General features: G+C 47.8%; 1 protein-coding gene across 2 annotated transcripts in view; it reads right to left on the bottom strand.

Moving 5' to 3' along the window:
* Kif3b (kinesin family member 3B) overlaps window positions 1-5,874 on the bottom strand; it is a 38,213-nt gene extending 32,339 nt beyond the window's left edge. For both annotated transcript variants that reach the window (XM_055617969.1, XM_055617970.1), the window contains exon 1: window positions 5,783-5,874. The gene's annotated coding sequence lies outside the window, so the exon portion shown is untranslated. The remainder of the gene's footprint in view (window positions 1-5,782) is intronic.
* Between the last annotated feature and the right edge of the window lie 16,624 nt (window positions 5,875-22,498).

Below are 22,498 nucleotides of genomic sequence, written 5' to 3'. Positions count from 1 at the left end.
GCTCAGGCCAAAAACCTAGGAACCATCCTTAATCATCCCACCCTGCTGGCCACCTCCAAAACATGGCCTCCCCCTGCCAGCACACTAGAAGGCTGCCACCACCTTACTAACCTCCTACCTAGACTTCTGGCTACTACTTAAAGCTCTCTCAAGTCATGACCACAGGGGCCAGAATGATTTCACATCCTGGAGACAGAACAATGGGTATAACCACACTACACGAGCACACTGAGCCTCACCGTCCGCCTCCGAGTGACTGAAAAACAAAACAAAAGGCTAGGGGCCAGGAATGGGCTCAGTTAGTAGAGGGCTTATTCAGCGTACCCGAGATTCTGAATTCAGTCCCTACGTGAGCTGCTGTGGTGGCATACACCTATAACCCCATTACACAGACGTACACAAAAGAAGTCCGAGTCCATCCTTAGTTGACCACATAGAAAGCTTAAGGTTAGCCCCGGCTACATGAGCTCCTGTCTCAAAAAGTTAACTAATTAAAACAGCAACTAGGGGTTGGAGTAATGACTCTATAAGTGCTCTTCTATATGTCCCAGAACCCACATGGTGGCTCACAACCCTCTGTAAATCCAGTTCCAAGAGATGCGACAGTCTCCTCTGGCCTCTGTAGGCACCAGGCACGCCAAAAGTGGTGCACAGGCATTCATGCAGGCAAAACATGCACACACATTAAAAACCAACAACTACACAAACACCTACACCATGACACCTTCCTCTCAGAAGTTTTCAATGGCTCCTGTTGCACTTCGACTACTCTAGCCTCTAAGAACCTCTATAGCCAAGACTCCCACTGCGCCCCCAGCCACCTCTCCACTCACCCCATCACAGCACTTCTTGCAGTTTCTGGAACTTACCAAGTGTGGAGCCTTTATCCTTTTGGTATACCTTCAGTGAGCCCCTTCCTGAGAGTAAACCTCAACAAAATGCCACCACGCACAGACGACTTTTCTGATCACCCAATTAAAGCAGCCGTGCCTCTTCCCCCACCGCTGTGGTACTGTTTCCACAGTGCTTACCCCATTCAAATTCCCTTGTCTGCCTAGTTTTTGGGTTTTGGTTTGCACCTGCTGAACAATAACTGTGAGAACAAGGACCTCCCCCATCTCTTCACTGTCATATCGCAGGCTGCACAGGGCTGCCACATGACAGTTGTTCAGCAGATGTCACTAAATGAAACTAAAGGAGCACAGCAACAAGAGCACTGCGCCTGGAATCCGAAGATCTGGACACCAGTGTGAGCTGGGCTACTTCCCAGCACACAGCTTCTCTTTTAGGGTTCCCCCACTCTTCGCTGGAGAGCTTCATCTGTACCTCCTTCCTCAAGGGTACCAGTAAGACCAAGTAAAGACTCATTTCAGAACTTAATACCACCAAGATCCATACAGACAGCAGTGTGTCAACTCCAAGACAAGGCTCTTCCTCACTGACCTGAAGCTGCATAGATGAAATGTGTATATGAACCTGGCATGCAGGAGGAGAGCAGGTGCAAGACCAGCCTGGGCTACAAAACAAGACCCTGGAAAGACAAGAAGAAATGGAAACAAAGAGAGACAAGAAAGGAAAAGAAAAAGAAGGGGGAAGGAAAAGCTAACAAGGAAGGAAAGAGGTAGAGGAGCAGCCTGGGGCTCCCCGCTCCCACCGCTCCGGCCGGCTCCCACCCCCTGGGGATCTAACAGAGCTCAGGACACAGCAGAAGACAGCAGCAGCTTTCCTCTCTGGCAGCACAAACCCATGAGTCCATTTAGTCCGGTGTGCTGACATTCACCTACCATCTCATTTGCTCGGGAAGCTGAGGCGACAAGCTCACTTGAGCTGGCCAGAGCATCAAGGCGACCTTAAACAAAGCTGAGGCTGGTTAGTAGAGTGCTTGCCTGGCATGCACAGTGCCCTGGTAAATCCCTAACACGGAATGGCAGTTATTTGCAAAGTGTGTTCTGGGTTCCTTGAAAGTCATGGAGGTCCAACAGCCTGTACATCTCTGGGGTAGAGAGATGTAATAAACATTTACTGAAGACCAGTTTCCTCCTTAAAACAAAGAAACAAAAAACGGCACTTCATGTGGCTCAGATTGACCCCAAACTTGATATATAGCCAGGGTGGCCTTGAACTTATCATCCTCCTGCCTTTAGCACCTGGGTTCTGGGATTACAGATATGCGCCACGATGCCAGTGTCTATGTGGCACTAGAGGTGAAATCCAGGGTTCATGCATGGTAGGCAAGCATTCTACCGAGTGAGCTACACCTTCCCCGTCCCACAGTTCTTTTTTTACAGCCCATCCTGGCATGGAAATCCTGGTTCCTTGAGAAAGCCTGCAAGAATACCAACGTGTACACAATGCCACAATTATGACCATACACTGCACTTATTCACCAACCACCAACAATATGAAATGTTGTACCACGCCAGGTTACACTCCAAGAATGACAGCTAACATTCACCAAATGTGCCAGGCAGTTCACACGGATCAGGCTTAAGTCAATCTTCCTAAGAGCCCTACAAGACAGTAATCTGCTCTGTAGGTGAGGAAGCTATGACACAAACGGTAAAGAAAGCAGTTGCTGGGCGGCAAACAGTGAAAGTGGCTCACCAAGACTTTAACCCAGCAGCATAACTGCGTACTTAACTAAAACAGCACTGACAGGGCTGCTAGTATCAGCCAGCTAAAATCCCTCACTAAAGAAGGGACCAAGAGATATAAAATGCCACTTTTAAGCATTCTAGCATTTTGGGAGAATTCATACTTTCAATGCTATCTATTTCAATGATGCTTTTCTCAAAAGGCCATTATTATAGGAAAATGTGAGTTAGGCTACCTCACCATGCACTGTTGGTAAATGGTACCCTATTGGTCTACACAGAGAAACCCTGCCTCAAAACAAACAAAACAACAAAAGAATTTGTTGCTAAAGACACCACAAACTTCAGTTTCATGACACAGAAAAACTAAGCTAAAACCGAGCTGAAAGCTTCCCTGATGGCTGTGTTCACAGGGCTGAAAGTGCTATGCAGCCTGCCGGGGAAGAATCATCAACAGTGTCACTTAGCTGTGAATGCTTCGTCCTACAATAATGACCTGTCCAACAAGATGTGGTCACTACAGTAATAGTGGCATGCCTGTTACAGGGCAGCCAACAGCTTTCTGCTTGGATCTGAGGTCTTCTCCACAGAGAAGAATTCCCCTCTGGTACTGCTACCTGGTCAAAACCCCATGTCTGGGGAAGACATAGACCCTGGTGGGGCAGCCACTGTTGTTGTACTGCTAAGTGGACATCATGTATCTGTCAAACTACTCTCTAAATATTTCGGTTTATGCCTACAGATTACTGACGGAGTCAGCCTTGCTCACAGAAGCTTCTTTTGCAAGTGGGCAGTGGTTGCTGCAAGACTCCTAACTGGCCAAGGTGCTGAAAGTAAGAGACTGCTGAGTGTCCAGCCTCAATGGGGACATATTTCCATCTCCCAGGTTCAGAGGACAGCACAGAAGGGGGAGCACAAAGAATTTACGAGGCAGAGGAAGGAGAGTGGCATGTGTGGAATACTATCTTTGGGGAGGACATGGCTGTGTCCCCATGAACTCTCAGCAGCTATGCTTACCTGTGTTGAAGGACATGACACTGAGCCCAGAGAGGGAAGGGAACCCCAGTGCTCCCTAAGGACCTATAGGCAGTTAATGGCTGCTGAAGGACAGGCACTTCCTTCAGTCGTGGAAATGCTAGAATTGCTTGTGTTCTTATAAATAACTCCTCACTTACACTCTTATAAACAATCCCAATGAGACTAGCTGTGCCATGAAAGAAACGGGGAGATCTGGAAGGAGGGAACTATTTGGCAAAAGAGAGGAGGTCAGCAGGAGTGGTGGGTAATAGGGGTGAATATAATCAAAACAAATTATATACATGATTGGAAGAGTTACAGTGGGGGAGGGGAGATGGCTCGGCAGGTTAAAGCATTTGCCACACAGGCCTAACAACCTGATTTTATCAAGTTTGATTCCCCAGGACCCACCCAAAGGTGGAAGGAATCAACTCCACAATGCTGACTTCTCACTTCCACATACCATAGCACACGCTGGCATTCACACACACACAAACTGCAGTAATGATAAGTATTTTTAAATGTCAATGAAATTTATTAGATAAAAGGAATATATGCTAGTAACAAACTAAAACAAATAAAGCTTTTTCTGAGATCTTGTTTCCATGCCATTGGGAGAACCATCTCTAGCCAAAGCAATTAGAAGCAACCCAAATACCCTTGTGGCCTCCTAGCAGTTACTGTTGAGAAAGCAGAGATATCTGGGAACAGGGAATAAAATGCATGTCCAGCTCCATCACACTGCAAGCCTCAGATTCTTAGGCACAGGCTCCTCATCTACAAGTCAGGTGACATCACCACCTGCCTGACAAAGTCTGTGAAGATTAAATGAGATAATACGCCGCAAAAAAACTTCTTAATCATCAAGTTGTAGGTGATCCCTGCTGCTCCAAGCACTTCCCGAAAGAGATAAATACACCCCTATTCTTGTTATAAACATACTGGGTGATGGACAAGACACAAGCACAGAACGGAACCATGACCCCCACCATCTACAAAACCTGGTCTCCGGGTTTCTTCCCCCCAGCGCCTTGGGAGGTCAACAACTCCCATCCCCTGAGCAGAACACGAAAGGAAACTGTGGATGGGGGATGGTCAGGGTGGCAGGAATACCCAAATGAGCTGGCAAGCAACGCACACCTAAGCCCTTCTGGTCCCAAGTCATCTTCCCCATCCTGGAAGGCTCCACCCATTCCAAACACCTCACATAGTGTGTTAAGCACTAACCACGTGTTTTGTGGCGGGGGTGGGGCTCACAAGGACCCACCCCAACGCGAGGATTTATAGGCAGTTAACGGTTCCTAGGGGGAGGGGCTCACAAGACCCCGCCCATTCCTGAGGTGTGTCGCCCCCCACACTCCACTCGAGTAAATAGTGACCGAGTAAATAGTGACCGAGGGGTAAGAGGCATTTTTTTCTGTAGTGTAGCTATTGGTAAACCACCATGCTCCTGAAAAGAACCCATCACCAAGTTCTTGCTAGCGTCATGGAACTAGAAGGGATAGAAAAGGAGGGACTGGGTCAGTGGGAGGGGGACACAAACAAAATACATTATATACACGAATGAAACACATAATGAAACCCGTTATTATGTGCAATTAACATGTTATTTAAAAGAAAGCCAAGCTACTTCAGACGCCCTGCCCCAATTGCTTCCGCGGCTGTCCATTATCCCACTTTATAGATGAGCAGAAGACTCAAACACCACGCGATGCAGCCTCAAACTCAAGCACTCAGACTTCAAACAGGACTCTTGGACCCCACGTAGAGTACCCTTGGCCATCCTCCCTCTTCCCTCGTGGAGCCCTTTAACGTTCACATCTCCTCAGCAAGTGTCAGGACCCCACTGGACAGACAGGTCTGCTGCTGCCAGAGAGAGCAAGGGGTTTGTCCAAGGTCACACAGCGAGCCAAGCACGGCCCCGAGGCTCGGACCTCACAAACTTGCTTCCTGGGCTGCCTTTCCAGCCAGGGCTGGGGACTACGGCCCCAAACCGGCCATGAGGACCAAGCAGGGGCGGCCGAGACTTAGGGGGTCGTGCCGGCCGCGCCCGTGAAGGAGCCGGGTGGAAGAGATACCACAGAGGCCGGGCAGAGGATGCTGCCCCTCGTGGAGCAGCGACGCAGGGACAACGCCGGGCGCCCCGCGGGGACCCCGCATCCCGAACTCACCTGCGGCCGCAGCCGAGAGCGGGCGGCGGCGGCGAACCCCGGGCTTAGCCATTCCCCGCTGCCCCGGATGGGGAGAGAACGCGGCCGCTCACTTCCTTAGCAACTCGGCTCGGCGACCCACTTCCTTAGCAACCGCTTCAATTTCAATAACTTTATTGGGACTCGGGCGCGAACAGCCGCCGAGGGGCGGGACCCGGTGAGCAGAGGCGCTTTTTAGGTTCTCCGCGCACGCCGACACCCACACCTACCTAGGGGCCCAGACTCCATGCGCGAGTCTCGCGTGCCTCAGTTTCTCCATCTGTGAAACGGAACGCCGTACTTTGGTCGCATACGCGATTTCATCCTCTGCTTCCGAAAGCTCTTTCCTGTCAGTTCTCTGATCTGGGTCTCAGATTAGCATTGAGTGGTTCCTAATTAGGGCCACCCAGGGATGAAGACAAATCCTTAAGAAAATCCTCGTCTCTGCCCTGCCTGTCACTTCCTTTCGGTCACCGGTCACCGCGTCCCTCAGTCTGCCTTTCAAATATTCCTGCATTTCTCTGGCGTCTAGCGCCACAAGCAAGGCCAGGTCATCGTTAGCCTGGCCTGCAATTCCTACTGTCTGTCAATAGACTTTTTGCCTTGGCAGTCCATTCTCGACGAGATGGCCTGAATATTAATTTTTAAACACATCACGTCACCCTCCCTGCGTAGCGCCTTTGGAGTCCCGCTACTCTTACCATCAAATCAAAAAGCTTTGTTTGAGCATGATGGCTCGCGCCTGCGGTCCTAGCACTTGGGAAATGGAGGATGAAGAGTTTACAATCATCCTCAGATACACAGCAAGTTCGTGGCTAAACCGGACTAAACAGTGAGACCCTCTTCCTCAGGATCAAAATCAATACACATGGTTGTAGGAAAAAGATGGCTCCCTCTGATGGCTCGGTGGGTAAAAGTGCTTGACCGCTTGAGGTAGATTTAGGGACCCACCGGGCAGAAGTGGAGAAACAACTAAAGGTGTGTGCACGCACACACACACACACAATGTAATAAAAAGATGCCAAACTAGCCAGGCATGGTGGCGCATGCCTTAATCCCACTTGTGGGCGGATTCTGAGTTCATTCAGCCTGGTCTATAGAGCAAGTTCCAGGAGAGCTGCGGCTGCACAAAGAAACCCTGTCTCGAAAAAACAAAAACAACAGCAACAAACCAAACTGACTCAAAGTAAAGCTTACCTGAATTAGTTACAAACACATTATTTACAAGCAATAACAGGTAGTGTAATATATGTGCTTTTATGCTTCATCTTTTCCATATCTTCTGGTATTTTCTAGGGCTAATAATTGCCAAATTTTTCTCCCATTTTCATTAGTTCTTTTAATTTTCCTCTCCCATTCCAGGCTGGCCTTAAATTCACTATGAAAACAAAAATAACCTGTAACTTCTGATCCTCCTGCCTCTCCTTAAGTTCTGATATCACGGGCATGTTGCATCAGCTCTCATTTATGTGGCACAGGGGTGAAACCCAGGACCTCATGAACACTAGGTGTAAACTCTTATCACCTGAGCTCTTTCAAGCCTACACCCAGACCAGGCCTTTTGCTTTGTTTTGTATTGTTTTGTTCTCCCTGAGACAGTGTTTCTCTGTGCAGCCTTTGCTGTTCTGGGACTCACTCTTTGGACCAGGCTAACCTACGAACTCCTAGAGCTCCACCTGCTTCTACCTCCCTGTAGTAATTATTTTTCTATTGCTCTGACAAAACCTCATGACCAAGGCAATGTATTTGCCTGCATGTACTTATGTGGACTATGTGGAGCGTCAGGTTCCTGAGGAGGTCGGAAGAGGGTATCACATCCACTGGAAATGGATTTCCAGATGGTTGCGTGCTGCCATGTGGATGCTAGTAATTGAACCTTGGTCCTATGCAAGACCACTGAACCAACTCTCTGGCCCCTACATGGGTATTTTCATTTGTTTGTTTGTTTGTTTATGTTGGTTCTTCAAAACAGGGTTTCTCTGTGTAGCTTTGGCTGTGCTGGGCTCACTTTGTAGATAAAGCTGGCCTTGAACTCACAGAGATACACCTGCCTCTGCCTCCCAGTGCTAGATTACAGGCATGAGCCACTGCAACTGGCTTCTCTGTGGGTCTTTGATCTGGATGCTGGGGATTGAACACGGGGCCTCCTGCTTGTACAACAGACTCACTGAGCTATTACCCTACCCCACTATGGCTGGCTTTATATTTTGAGACAGGGTCTCCCTATATATGGTCACTATGTAGACCAGGCTGTCCTCAGATTCACAGAGATCCATCTGCACCTGTCTCCTAAGTGCTGAGACTCAAGGTGTGTGCCGGCATCCCTGCCTTTATTATGATCTCGCCTGTGGAGAGAATGTGTAATGAACTTCCTACAGAGTAGACCAATAGCATTGCCTGGCTCCCCATGCCGTGACAAAAGCACCAAACTCCCTTTCTTCTCTGACGCTCTAGAACAATGCTGTCCAAAAGATCTGTAGCTGTGGTGGAAATGCTGTATATTGGAACCATCCAATATGGCAGCCACCAGCCACATGTAGCCACTCAGCTTCCAAAATGACACAAGGGATACTGAGGAACCAAGTAATGTTTACTTAGTTTTAATTAATTTGTGTTTGAGTTGTCACCTGTGACTACTGGCTATCATACTGCACAGGACAGTTCCAAAAGCCAACAGAGATTGCAGGTATAGTCATTTGGAGCCTGAATTCCAGTTCCTTCTTTCATCTAGCAGGTGACCCAAGGCAAGTCATTCATCTCTTTTTTTTTTTTTGCCCTGCTTGGTTTCTTGTTTTTGTTTTGTGTTGGGGGATTTTTTTTTGTATTGTTTTGGTTTTTTTGCTTTGTTGTTGTTTTGGTTTTGGTTTTGGTTTGTTTTTTGAGACAGTGTTTCTCTGTGTGTAGACCTGCCTGTCCTGGATCTCACTTTGTAGACCATGTTAGCCTTGGGCTCACAGGGATCCACCTCTGCCTCCCAAGTGCTGGGATTAAAGGTATGCACCCCTACACCTGGCAGTCACTCATCAATTTAGGACCAGTTTCTCACCTGTAAAATATGTATTTGACACTGTCCAGGTTTGTCATGAAGGTTAAATAAAATGTGGAGCCAGATATAGCATAACATGCCTCTCATCCCAGTCCTTGGGAGGTGGCAGAAGCAGGGGGTTAAGGGTCCAAGTCTAGCTTGAACTACAGAGTGAGTGTATAGCACTGGATAAGCATGCACAGGGCCCTGAATTCCACCTGCAAGGAAAATGCAGAACAAAACTTTACTAGATAGGTAGGCCCACGGCGTGCTAGGGAAGCAGCAATTGCCAATGTGAGGAGCCCTGCAGGTCAGAGGGCTCAGTGTTCTTTGAAATTTGCTGCTCTGGAAGGGGGGTTGTGTAAAAGGCCTGTAAAGGAATATAAATTATTTGCTGGGTTGTGGGGAGGTGGTACCCCTGAGCCCCTTTCAAGAGGAAATAGAACGTTGAGCTTGGATGGAGGCCAAGTATATGAGACAGGCTTGATGGTTGCCACTTGGCTACGTGCCCAGGTTCAGCATGGATGAGACCGTATGACCTGAGAGAGGCTCAGAAGACTGGGAATGGAGCTAATGGCTTCTAAATTCACATCTCTGAGGTTTTTTTGAAGCAAGCCAGGCAAGAGCTAGATGGTAATTGCTTCCTCCTCAAGCACTTAACAGCTATGTGACCTTGATCAAGTTAGTTCACCTTTCTGGACCTCATTTCTCTCTCCTCCCCCTGCTCCCCCACCCCCCGACTCCTACTCCCACCCCACCCCCACTCCCACCCCCGCTCCCACCCCCAGTGCTGGGCTGTAACACACAACTTCTTAGAGAAGCTCTACCCAGCCCCTGGCCCTCATTCTTCTTGTTGCTTTTTTAAAGGGTTCTGGTGAGGATTTGCTAAAGGAATAATAAGCATGAAACACTACCCCCTATGTAAGGCACAGTAAATGACAAGGGGTGGTGAGAGTAATGGTATCACTATCAGAGCCAGAAGTCACAGAACCCAGGTAGCCAAACCAGGGTTTGTACCTAGTTCCCAGGAATGGACTTGGCTCTTGTATGTGCATCTTCTGCAGCACAGTGTCCAGCCTGTAGCAGTGCACAAAGACACCTATTAAAAACATAAATTAGAAGGTTTAATTGCAGCACTCAAGAGGATGGCAGGTGGAACTCTGCGAGGTCAAGGCCAGCCAAGGCTTCATAGTAAGACCCTCTGTCAAAAAGAAAACAAGGAGCTGGGCGTGGTGGCACATGCCTGTAATCCCAGTGCTCAGGAGGCAGAGGTAGGATGATCGATGTGAGTTTAAGGCCAGCCTGGTCTACCAAGCAAGTCCAGGGCAGCCAAGGCTACACAGAGAAACCCCTGTCTCGGGAAAAAAAAAAGAAGAAAGAAAGGAAGGAAGGAAGGAAGGAAGGAAGGAAGGAAGGAAGGAAGGAAGGAAGAAAGAAAAGCATACATACATTAGGGGCAGCATAATGAGTTCATCAGGTTTGCCACCAAGACTAACAACCTAAGTTCAAGCCTCAGGACAGAACTCCCAAAGTTCTCTTCCCTCCCCAGACATTCCATAACACATATGCTTCCACGCCCACATGCACACACATAAGAAATAAATGTTAAAAACATAAGTTATGGGGGCTTGAAGAGACTACTCAGTGGTTAAAAGTGTTTACCGTGCAAGCCATGATGACTTTGAGTTTGGCTCCCAGCACCCATGTATGTACCAACCAGCCCAGAAAGGATTTTTGAGATAGGCTATACCGCCGGTGTTGTGGGGAGCAGACAGGAGGATTGCCAAAGGATTGGGACAGAGAGTGATACAGGGTACATGATACTCTCCCCCAGCCCCCCCACCCCCGGACATGCACAGGCCTGCGCACCGACACATACATGCGTACATGCATCACGATCCTCCCGTCCCCTGCCCCCACACAATTAGAAGAGCAGTTTCTAAAATAAATAAAACAACACAAAAGTACCAGGTGTGGGGATGGCACACACTCCAAACCTTGCGCCAGAGTCCTGAGGCAGGTGACTTGCAAGTTCAAGGTTGATTTGATGATTATGTTTCCTTGTCAACCTGTATGTGTATGTATGTACATATACATACGTAAAAAGGGTTTGGGTAACGTTAGCCTATTCTGGGGAGTAGGCATAATGCCCCCAGATGCCTAAGGCTATTGAACAAACAAGACCAGTGTCAGGCGAGGATTACCCTCTTTGATTTGTTGACCAGGGAGGTGCCATAGAACCCCCCCGCCCCTGCGTCTATGCCACTGCTCTTGGTTACCATTCAGAATTTGATAGTTCAGACTCTATTGCTAAAGATACTACGTACTTGTGTCACAGGACACGGAGAAGTCAAGCTGGTACTAATCTAGAAGTTTCATCCCCATTAGCTAGCTTTCTTAGTACCCAAAGGTGCTACACAGTCTGCTGGAGAGAAAAATCACAGTCTTAGCCATCTATGAAGCTGTGAACTGTATAAGCTACAACAACCAGCTTGGAGAGATGTGTCCATTGGTGCAGTAGTGCCATGAATGTTCGTTCGGATTGGAAAACCAAGGCCAGATGTGGTAACGTGTGTCTTTAATCCCAGCAGTTGGGAAGCCAAGGAAGACGGGTCTCTGTGAATTCAAAGCTAGCCTGGTCTACATGAGTTCCAGGTCAGCTATTAAGACACTCCCCCACCTCTCTCTCTCTGACACACACACACACACACACACACACACACACACACACACACACGAAAGAAAAGGAACTCATGAATACTACTGTCTAATGGAACAAGAACTCATGGGTGGCTAGGTCATAGGCACTAAGGGAGAACATACTATTGTTTTGCTAAATGGACACAATATCAAACTACCTTTAAGACCGTAGACTAGTGACACTCTAAATCCTCATGAGAGAAGCTTGTTTTTGCAGTAGAGACTCATAACTGGTCAGAATGCAGCGAATAAGGGAGTGTGGACCACTCAGCACTAAATGGGATATCTGCACCACACTCTCCTCTCCAAGCTCCGGGATCGTTGAGGAACAGTGGCAGGAGGAATTGTAAAAGCCAGAGGAGCCTTGTGAAATCAGTCCTTCCCGGGGACGGTCCACATAAGAACTCACAAAGGCTGTAACTGCAGAAGACCCTCGAGAGATCAAGGCAGCCAGAGTTCTGGTGTGAATAGGAGGGAGGTCTCCAGACTCCCACCCACAGCTGAGGAGCCGTAGCTGGCAGAGGATGGCTACTGGGGGAAGGAGAGTCAGTTTCCCTCAAGGTGCAGTCGCCGGTGGTGATGCCCACGCCCCAGTAGGTGTCTCTACACCCATGAACATCCTGGCAGCTCTAAATAGACTAGGTGGTGTTTTTTTTTTTTTTTTTAATTCTATGAAATTTGGAAGGAGGAGGAAGAGGGGAAAGGGGAGTTGGAGTGGGAATAGATTTGAGCCAAACACATTATACACGTGCGTTAAATTTCCAAACAAGAGCAACAACAGACTTTTCACAGAGCCAGCTAGGGAAGTAACTCAGATCCATATCGTTCCTTCCAGGCATGCATTGGCAAATACTTACCAAAGCTTGGCTGAAGGTTTTCAATAGCTAACTTCCCCTTTGGTCTCAACTTACTAGTTCAACCTTTCCTTTCCCATCACCTTTGTTTCTTGATTTGTTAAAGAGTTTACTCTGTGAATTCTTACAAGCTTTCTTAAATCCTTTTTTTTGGGACCAGGCATGGGAAACAAATAAATCTCTTTTTTAACTACTTGTTTAAGGGCATAGCTCCAGGTGCTGAAAAGAAATAAAAAAGAATTCTAAGTTCTTTCTGCCTCAGTTTCCCCGTGACATTTGAGCTCCAGGAGAATCGGTAAAAAAGCTTAGTCCAGTGTTCAGCAGCCAGGGCGAGAGTGCACCTGGGCTGCGTCTCAGAAAAAGAAGCCTTTGGGTTTTATCCACCCGACTCTTTAAATCAGCAGCTCTCAGCCTTCCAAATGCTGAGACCCTTTAATATAGTTCCCCATGTTGTGGTGACCCCCAGCCATAGAATTATTTTGTTGCTACTTCATAACTATAATTTTGTTACTATTATGAATTACAATATGAATATCTATGTTTTCTTATGATCTTAGGCGACCCCTGTGAAAAGGTCCGTCAACCCACAGTTGAGAACCACCACTTTAAATGGATTCTGCTTTGTTTTGCGGCAGGGTCACTCTACAGAGCCCAAGCTGTTCTGGAACTCAATAACTAGGCCAGGCTGGCCTTGAACTCACAGAGATCTCCCTGCCTCTGGTGGTGGGATTAAAGGTGTATGATGCCACACCTGAACTTTAAAATGGATTAAAAAAAAACTTATTTATTTTTATTTTATGGCATTGGTGTTTTGTCAGGTTCCATGAATGAAACTGGAGTTACAGACAGTTATGAGCTGCCATTTGGGTGCTGGGAATTGAACCCAGGTCCCCTGAAAGAGTAGCCAGTGCGCTTAACTGCTGAGCCATCTCTCCAGCCCCTAAAATGGATTTTTTTTAAGTCTGTATCTGTGGCAGCATTCTTTCTTTCTTTCTTTCTTTCTTTCTTTCTTTCTTTCTTTCTCCCCTTCCTTCCTTCCTTCCTTCCTTCCTTCCTTCCTTCCTTCCTTCCTTCTTTCTTCCTTCTTATCCCAGTACTGGAGAGATGGCTTAATTGGCAAAGTGCTTCCTGCAAAACTTTAAGACTTGCATTGGGATCCTCAGTTGGTAGCTCAGCATCCATTTAAAAGCCAGGCACAGCAGTGTCCAGCTGAAGTCTGGAGCTGAGGCAGTGGCTCCACATTCAGTGAGAGGCTATCTCAAAAATTAAAGTGGAAGGCTACAGAGGAGACTCAGTGGGAAGAGCATCGCTGCGTTTGGACCCCAGTACTCACATAAAAGCTGGCAGCCTTGACCGCATATCTGTAATCTCAGTGTAGATGGACATGAGAAGCCAGAACACGCTGGCTAGCCAAACTAGACTAACTGGTGAACTCTGAGCTAAGCAAGAGACCCTGAATCAATATATAAGGTGTAAAGGGATTGAGAAGGATACCCAGTGTCAACTTCAGGCCTCCACACAACTGCACACACATGACCACACACAGGCAAACACGCACACATGTGCACATCAGAAAGAAGGTAACAGGTAACATGTCCTTGTTTCCCATGAGTGTCTCAGGGATCTATTTAAATTTACAAAATAACTTGAAGTTGGAAACACAGTATGATGTCGTGGTAACCAGCCTCCAAGGTAGTCCTCAGCGATCGCCATCTGATAGTAAATAAACCCTTGCATGGTCCTTTCCTACACTGAACCAGGAATGACCTGTGCGGCCAGTAGAATATGGTGGGAGTGTGGTTATGAGCCACTTGTGAGATTCCATTAGGAGAGCTATTCAGCTTCCATGTTGGTGTCTTGTATTAGCCACCGTATTGGGAACAGCTCCGCGGAGAGGCCCACATGAAGCATACATACAGCTTCTGCAGAGCTGAGACCTCCAGTCACTTGCCAGCATCCCGAAAGTAGACCTCCTGGGCTCAGCAAGTCTTTCAGCTGATGCAACCCTGGTCAGCCTTTTGACTACTAACTGATAAAATAAAAAACAAACAATGCAGCCCAAGCACACACTAAACAAAACAAACAGAGCTAGAAGCACCCAGCAAGGTTGATTCCAGATCCCTTACCCTCAGGTGATCGATCGATTGTGGCCATCCCTGCTGAGATGGGGCCGGGTTATTTGTAGTAATACACAAAGCACATGGTCCAAAACAGGCGTGCAGCTGGGGCTCTTGTCACCCCTGTGCCTGAACCCACAGCCATCCTCTCCCATCTCCCATGCAGCAAGCTCTTAGGAAACGGGGACCCGGGAACTAAGGCACACATGGCTCGGGCCACTCTCACAGCTCTCCTAGGAGAAGTGGGGTGGCTGTGAACACATACTCCTCCGTCCCCACAGATGCCACCTTTCCCTGCCAACTCTCGCCACTCCCTTGTATCCCCACAACCTGTCTCACACGTGGGGGTGGGGTCGGGTGGGGCGGCCCCTCTTCACGGCCTTGTGGAAATAGCACTTGCCCTTTTCCTTTTTGTGCACATGCATGTGTATGTATGTGTGTTCATGTGCATGTATGCGTGTGGAGGACCAAGACAGACATCAGGTGTCTTTCCTCAACAGCGCAACAATTTTGGGGAGACAAAAATCTCTCGCTCACTGTGAAGTTCAACAGTTTGTCTAGACTGAGCTGAGAGGATCCGTGTATCCCCTTCTCTCCTCCCCTACTCCCCCATTGCCCCTGCACCAGCTAAGGCTGGGGTTACATGAACTGTCATGCCCAGCCTTTCAGCTCTTAAACATCATCTTTACTGGGCTGGAGAGACAGCTCAGAGGTAAAGAGCACTGGCTGCTCTTCCTAGAGGTCCTGAGTTCAATTCCCAGCAACCACATGGTGGCTCACAACCATCTATAGTAAGATCTTATGCCCTCTGCTGGTGTGCAGGCGTACATGCAGACAGAACATTGTGTACATAATAAATAAATCTTTAAAAAGGAATGTTTCAGTTTAGAGAAGTCATATTTACTTATTTTGCCTGTGTATGTAAGGGGTGTGTGTGTGTGCGTGCCATAGTGTATGTGGAGGTCAGAGGTCAACTTATAAGCATCAATTCTCTCCTTCTACCATGTGTGTCCCTGGGAATCAAACCCAATCTTTCTGGCAGGTCCTTTATTCACAGAGGCCTCTCCCTGGCCTGATATCCATCCTTCTCATGGGGTCTGAGGATCTGAACTCAGGTTCTCACGTGCTTGTGGAGCAGGTAGGCACTTTACCACCTGAGCTATGCCCTATTTTTCTTCAACCTACAGAAATCAGAGCTCAGTATCTACCTTTAAACCTTAGCCCCTGCTACTAGCTTCTGTGGCTTTCTCCCTCACAGCATTTGGCCTTTACCCTGGCCCAACCCGGTACCCTTCACTTCAGACTTGCTAAACTGTACTGGGCAACATTTCATTACTGTAACTGATACTGAAGAGAAGCCAATTTATACAGACAAACGGTTTGTTTTGGATCACAGTTTAGAAGTCCTGGTCTGTAATTGGCTGGATCTATTGCTTTTAGAATCTGTGCTGAGGGAACACATCATGGCAAGACCTCATGGTAGAGTAAAACTGCACATGTGGCCAGGAGGCAGAGAAAGGGGTTTGGAACCAATGGTCCCCTTCAAGGGACTTTCTCCTTCTTCCTCTTCTTCTTCTTCTTCCTCTTCTTCTCCTCCTCCTCCTCCTCTTCTTCTTCTAAAGATTTATTTATTTATATGGTGTTCTTCCTGCATGTGTGCCTGATCACCAGAAGAGGGCACCAGATCTCATTATAGATGGTTTTGAGCCACCGTGTGGTTGCTGGGAATTGAACTCGGGACCTTTGGTCCTGCCAGCCCTCAAGGGATCGCTTCAAAGACCCCTAACTTGCATGCTGTTATTGAGATTCCCCCTGGAGCTAGGGATATAGCTCAGTTGGTAGAGTGCTTACCTTGCCTGCACTAAGCCTTACATTTATCCCCAGCACCACATAAACTAGATGTGGTGGCTCACATTTATAATCTTAGCATTGTGATGTGAAGGCGGGAGAATCAGAAGTTCAAGGCCATCCTTTGCAACATAATGAATTTAAGGCCAACCTCCATATATGATGGCCTAACAACAACAAAAATACACACACACACACACACACACACACACACACACACACACGAGACACATATATGTGTTTTTTAAAAAGAAGAGAAGGAGGAAGATTGGTGAAATGAGAGAATCAACACTTGCGTAAGCCTGGCATACTTGCACACCATCATACAGAAATACATACATTAAAACCTAATTTTAAATGTTATTAAAAAGAAAAAAGACCCCAGGCAGTGGGACACACCCCTTTAAGCACAACACTACAGAGCAGAGTTAAGAGATCTCTGAGGGTCCAAGGTCTGCCAGGGCTACGAGTGGACCATCTCAAGACAGGGGGCTGGGAGTGGGTGCCAGTTTCTGAGTTTTTTGCAGTGCTCAAATTCAGACTAAGGTACATGCTCAACAAGGCTCTATCCCTACACCATGTCCCGGGCACTAAGGTGGTACTATCATTCCTGACTGAGTTCTGCTGCTTATAATCCCCAGCCTCAGCTACGATGTTTCCGTAAAGCAGTCCAAATAGACTAATGCACAGCCACACACACAACTCCCCCAAACTGGAAACAAGGACCTCAGTGGGTGGATCAATAAACAGCTCGATACATCTGTACAATGGGATGCAATTCACTGATGAAAAGGAATGAACTGGTGGATGTGGTCACACACACCTTAATCTTACCACCTCAGGAGGCAGAGGGAGATGGATCTCTGTGAGTTCAAGGGCAGCCAGAGCTACATAGTGAGATCCTGTGGGGGGGGGGGGGGAGGTAGAGGGAATGAACTATTAGTACTCATGACAGCTTTGATGAATTGAAAAGACATTCTTTGTAACTGAGGCTTCGAGCTACAGCAATGGCTCATTAGCTTAGAGGATTTGTAGTTCTTGCAGAGGACCTGGGTTTGGTTCCCAACACCCGTGGTAACTCACAACTATGTATAGCTCCAGTTCCAGTTCTGATCCCCTCCTGTGGCTTTAAAGGGCACTGCATGCAGCTCATGGCACAGAGACGTAGGTGCAGGCAAATGTTCACGTTAAAAAAAAAAAAAAAAAAAAGTACATTTCAAAGGATTACCACTACAGGACGCTGCTTATGTGAAAAGTGAAACCAGAGTGACGGGTCTGTACTTGCCCAGGTTGGGGTGGGAGTTCTGTGTCACTTACAAAAGGAAATGCAAGTTTTGTTTTTTTTTTTTTTTTTTTTTTTTTAGGCAACAGAAATGCTTTGTAAACTGTTTGTGGTGTTGGTTATGAAAACCTACGTGTGTGAAAATTCATAGAACTATCCGTATGCACAGAAGAAAAAGAACAGGAGAATTTTACTCTCTGACAATTAAGACAAACAGCCCGCAGTAGCCAGCCTCAAAGCTGATCCATGTGGTCCTTGCCTCCTTGTATTTGTGACCTGGTGTCTCTACCCCCACTGACTAGGGCTATCAGAGGGTACCAGGAAGACCACAGAAATGACGGTGTGTGACTTCTGAGGCTGGTCACAGAAAAGACGTGTCAGTTTTATCTAGATGTCTAGAGACACCAACTTTCCGGAGGTTGGCTCACTGTTGCAAAGACTCTAAACTGGGCCTATGGGGAGGAACCCTGGCTCTGGCAACCACCAGCCTTCAGCCAATATCTGAGAGCAACCTCACCACAGGCCCTAGCCTCCATGGCTCAGGCACCATGCTCTGGAATTCCTGGCCCATGTAAACTGAGACAATAAGTGATTTGCTTTATTCCCCCCCCCTCTCTCCCTCCCTCTTCCCTCTTCCTCTGAGACAGTCTCATTGTGTAGTTCAGTGTGTCCTGAAACTTGTAGTATTCCAAAATCTTTCTTACCATTTAAAAACGGGAGCAGAAACTCGGCCTGGTGGCTCAAGCCTTTAATCCCAATACTCGGGAGGGAGAGGCAAGTGGATCTCTGAGAGTTTGAGGCCCGCCCACTCTATAAATTGAGTTTCAGGATAGCTAGAACTGTTGCTACCGCACAGAGAAATCCTGTCAAGAAAAACCAATTTCCCCACAAGAAAACAAAAGAAAGAAAAATGGGAGCAGGGACTTAAGTCATATGGATGTGTGTGTGAGAGAGAGAGAGACCATGCGAAACGCCTGCACGGGGAGGGCAGAGGCGTCCCTGATCATTCTCCATCTGCTTCTCTGTTGTGGCTGTTTTGAGACAGTGTGCCCTACTAGGCAGCCCTGGGTAGCCTACAACTCAACTATGAGGGCAAGAATGGCCTCAAACTCAGAGTTCTGCCTGCTTCTGCATCCCAAGTACTGGGATTAAAGATGGGTACCGCCATGGCAGCCACTCTCCATGTACTTTTTGAGACAGGGGCTCTTCCTCATCTTAGAGCTCACTGCTTTGCTAGACTGGCTGGTCAGCAGGAGGACCATCCATCCTTACAAGTTCAGCATTGCGGTTACAGGCGGCCGCACACACAGACCTTCCCACGTGGAGGCTGCGGATCCCAGCACAGGTCCTCATGCTAACAGAGCAGACATTTTACCACGGAGCCATTTCCTTGGCCCTGTACATCGTATTTTCGTCAGATAGATGAGTTACCAAGTCAGTTCTAATTCGTTCTAAGATCCAAAAGGCTCATCCAAAGCCTCAGTTTCACAGCTGAAGAGGAGACAGTGGTTCAGAGTAGGACAGAACCTGTCACAACAGGAAGTTCTTTGCCTCTCACTATCCCCTCCACCCTACATCAGTGACCCCAGGCCCTGGGCCCTCTGAGCTCTGCTCCCAGAAGCCTAATCCTCTAGAGGAAGGAGGGCCTCCCTCCCCACTACACCAAGCTCTCAGGTTCCTGTTTGCTCTCTGGCAACAGCTGGGAAAGATGGTCTCACCTTGAGCAAACAGTGTGGGGAAGCACAAGGAAACTTGTGGAAGGCAGTGCCCAGCAGGGCTGACAGACTCCCAGGCCTGCCTCAACCCCCACTAAGGCCCTCCAGGTCTCCCAAGCATTTCAGGGAGGATCCTTTGATCTCTCTGGCAGCCCTGTGCCCACTGCTCACAGTTGAAGAAACAGCTTCAGAAAGGGTGAGCGGCCTCATGGAGCAGCGATGCTGTGTTATCACCAAGCTTCTGGGTGCGTTGGCTCTGACTGCAATTTTGCTTCTCATGATGACCTGGCAGGGCAGAGTGGAGTGATGTCACAGGCAGGCTTGACAGGTTGGGGCGGCATTAATATATACAATTTTTTAAAGTTTTTCTGTGCCAAAAATAAATTCAATTTGCAGAGTTCTGTGGCACACACCTTTAGTCCCAGCATCCTGGAATAGGTGGATCTCTGAGTTTGAGGTCAGTCTAGTTTATCTACTCAGTTCCAGGTCAGCCACAACTGTATAGTGAGACCCTTTCTCAAAAAAAGGAAAATAAAAATTAAATTTAAAACAATCATCCAAGAACCTGGGAAGGTGGTTCTGTTTATGAAAGAACTTGCTGTGTGAACATGAGGACCCAGAGACACGTGGATCCTAAGAGCTTGGCCAGTCTAGCAGCACTGGAAAGCTTGGAAAGCTTCAGTTTCACTGAGGTACCCTATCCCAAGGGAATGAGGCAGAGAATGAGAGAGGAAGGTTTTGGATGTCCCTGGGGAGAGAGGCTTCTTGGAAAGGGCTCTTGCTGCTGCTCTCCTCAGTGTTTTACCTGGTAATGCTTGCAGTCCAGGACTGCTGATGAGTGAAGGCTTGTGTGTAGAAACCTGCCGTTCTTGCCTGCTGTTGCACCTATCATTTCAAAGGAAACATTCCAATCCTCAGTAAACCAGTTCCCAAGCAGAGATGAAAATTAAATCTGACAATGTAGAATTTGTTGCCCGTTCACCATTGAGCCCTGTTGGGTCCCCAACCCAAAGCATTCCTCCACCATCCTCCCCTTCCCTAGCTCCCCATAAGCAGAGGAGGGAGAAAGGCAGCTTTGCTTTCAGCCCAGGAAATAAATGCTGGCTTACACGGTTGTTAGGGTTATACACTAGATTTCTTTGAAGTGAACAGAAAGTAGGGATAAGACTTCCTCATTCCCTTTTCCCCTCCCTCCATTCTCCACCCTCCCCCACCCCCACCCCTACTGTGTTTTTCTGGGGCTGGAGAGATGGCTCAGCACCTAAAAGCACCACAGGCTCTTCTTCCAGAGGGCCAGGGTTCAATCCCAGCACCATACGGTGGCTGACATCCCCTTGTAAACCAGCAGTGGTGGGTCCAGTTCCCCCTTCTGGTTTTGGGGGCAGCAGGCATGCAGGTAGTGCGCAGACACACATGCAGACAGGATACCCATACACGTAACATTAAAACAACGACAAACCATTGCCTTTGTTTTCATGTGAACTTGGGTCCATCAGAAAGCAAGGAGAGGTTTGCTCTTCTGGCCACACACTCCACTTCCCCACTGCCCTACAGTATAGGAAGGAAAGCACTGGACACTTGCCAAGCCCGCTTGCTGAGGGCACCTGTGAAGCCTTGCAGGTAGCGGCTAGGAGGACATCCATGCCTCCCCCTGCTCAGGGCGGTTCCCTGAAAACCCGAGGTCTCCCTCCTCTGGGCTGCTTCCCAGAGGGCTGCAGCATCTCTGTATTCACAACTTGTTTTTAATTATTAAATTTTTGAGACAAGGTCTCATTCTGTCACTCTGGCTGGCCTGGAACTTGCTATGCAAACCAGGCTGGCCTCTGACAAATATTCATACATGTGTTTTCCAAGTGCCCTATGGGATCAAAGCCACTCCCTGCTTTAAATTAAATGAATTTTGGTACATCTGCATGGTATATGTGTGTGTGTGTGCATATTTGCATGTGTATGTTTTCGTGTGCCTGAGCACGTGTGCGTGGGCATGTGCATTTCGGTGTGCGTGTGTAAGCCAGAGGTCTAGGTTGGAAATCTTCCTTAATCTCTTACTCATTTGTGTTACACATGGTGTGTGTGTGTTAGCATGTCAGAGGATAAACTCAAGCCTTACTTGAGACAGGGTCTCTCTTTTTGTTCAGTACTGCACATGCCAGGCTAGTTAGCCCAAGAGCTTTAGGCGATCCTCCTGTCAACCCTTCCATTCCTTCTAGAACATAATGGGATTACAGACGAGTGCTGTTGTGTCTAGCTTTTAGGTGTGCACCGGCTATCCGAAGTCAGGTCATCAGACTTACATTGCAAGCAAACTTACCCACCGAGGTATCTCTTCAACCCCCAGCCTTGTTATTTGAGACAGGAATCTTACTGAGCCTCTCACCAGTTAAACTAGACTTCCTGACAAATGAGCCCAGGGACCTTCCTGCCTGTGCCTTCCCGGCACTGCGCTGAGATTACAGGGTTGTGCTGCCCTTCCTGGCCTTGTGATTATTGCTGTTTATTTTATAAGTGTTTGACTGCACATATGTCTGTGTGTCACATGTGAGTCTACAACCTATGGAGGACAGCAGAGGGCTTTAAATTAGGGTTACAGATAGTTGTGAGCCACTGTGTGGGGTCCTGGAAACTGAACCTTGGTCTTATACAAGAACAGACAGTGGTCTTAACTGCTGAGCCCTGTCTCCAGCCCTCTTCCCCACTTTTTTGCATGGGTTCTGGGGATCAGACTTAGGTCCTTATATTTGCATAGCAAGAATTTCACCTGCTGACCCATCTCCTCATCCAGAAGAAATATCACTGTAATGGGACATAAAAAGTATCCTTGGGCCAGGCTGTGGTGGCACACGCCTTTAATCCCAGCTCTTGGGAGGCAGAGGCAGGTGAATCTCTGTGATTTTGAGGCTAGCCTGGTCTACTGAGCGAGTTCCAGGATAACCAGGGCTATACAGAGAAACCCTGTCCTTAAAAAATAAAATATACTTGGGGACATTAAGATGGCTGAGAAGGTAAAGAAAGGCACTTGCCACCCAACCCTGAAACCTTCCTTTAATTAATCCCTGTAACCTATGAAAGGGCCAAAGAGAACTGACTCCATATGGTTGTTCTCTGGCCTTTACACCCGCTGCCCACCCCCATCATATACACACAATGATAATAATAA

Source organism: Psammomys obesus, unplaced genomic scaffold (genome assembly GCF_907164565.1).
Source record: "Psammomys obesus unplaced genomic scaffold, mPsaObe1.curated_primary_1811, whole genome shotgun sequence".
Taxonomy (NCBI): Eukaryota; Metazoa; Chordata; class Mammalia; order Rodentia; family Muridae; genus Psammomys; species Psammomys obesus.
This window is presented reverse-complemented; position numbering and strand designations above follow the sequence as displayed.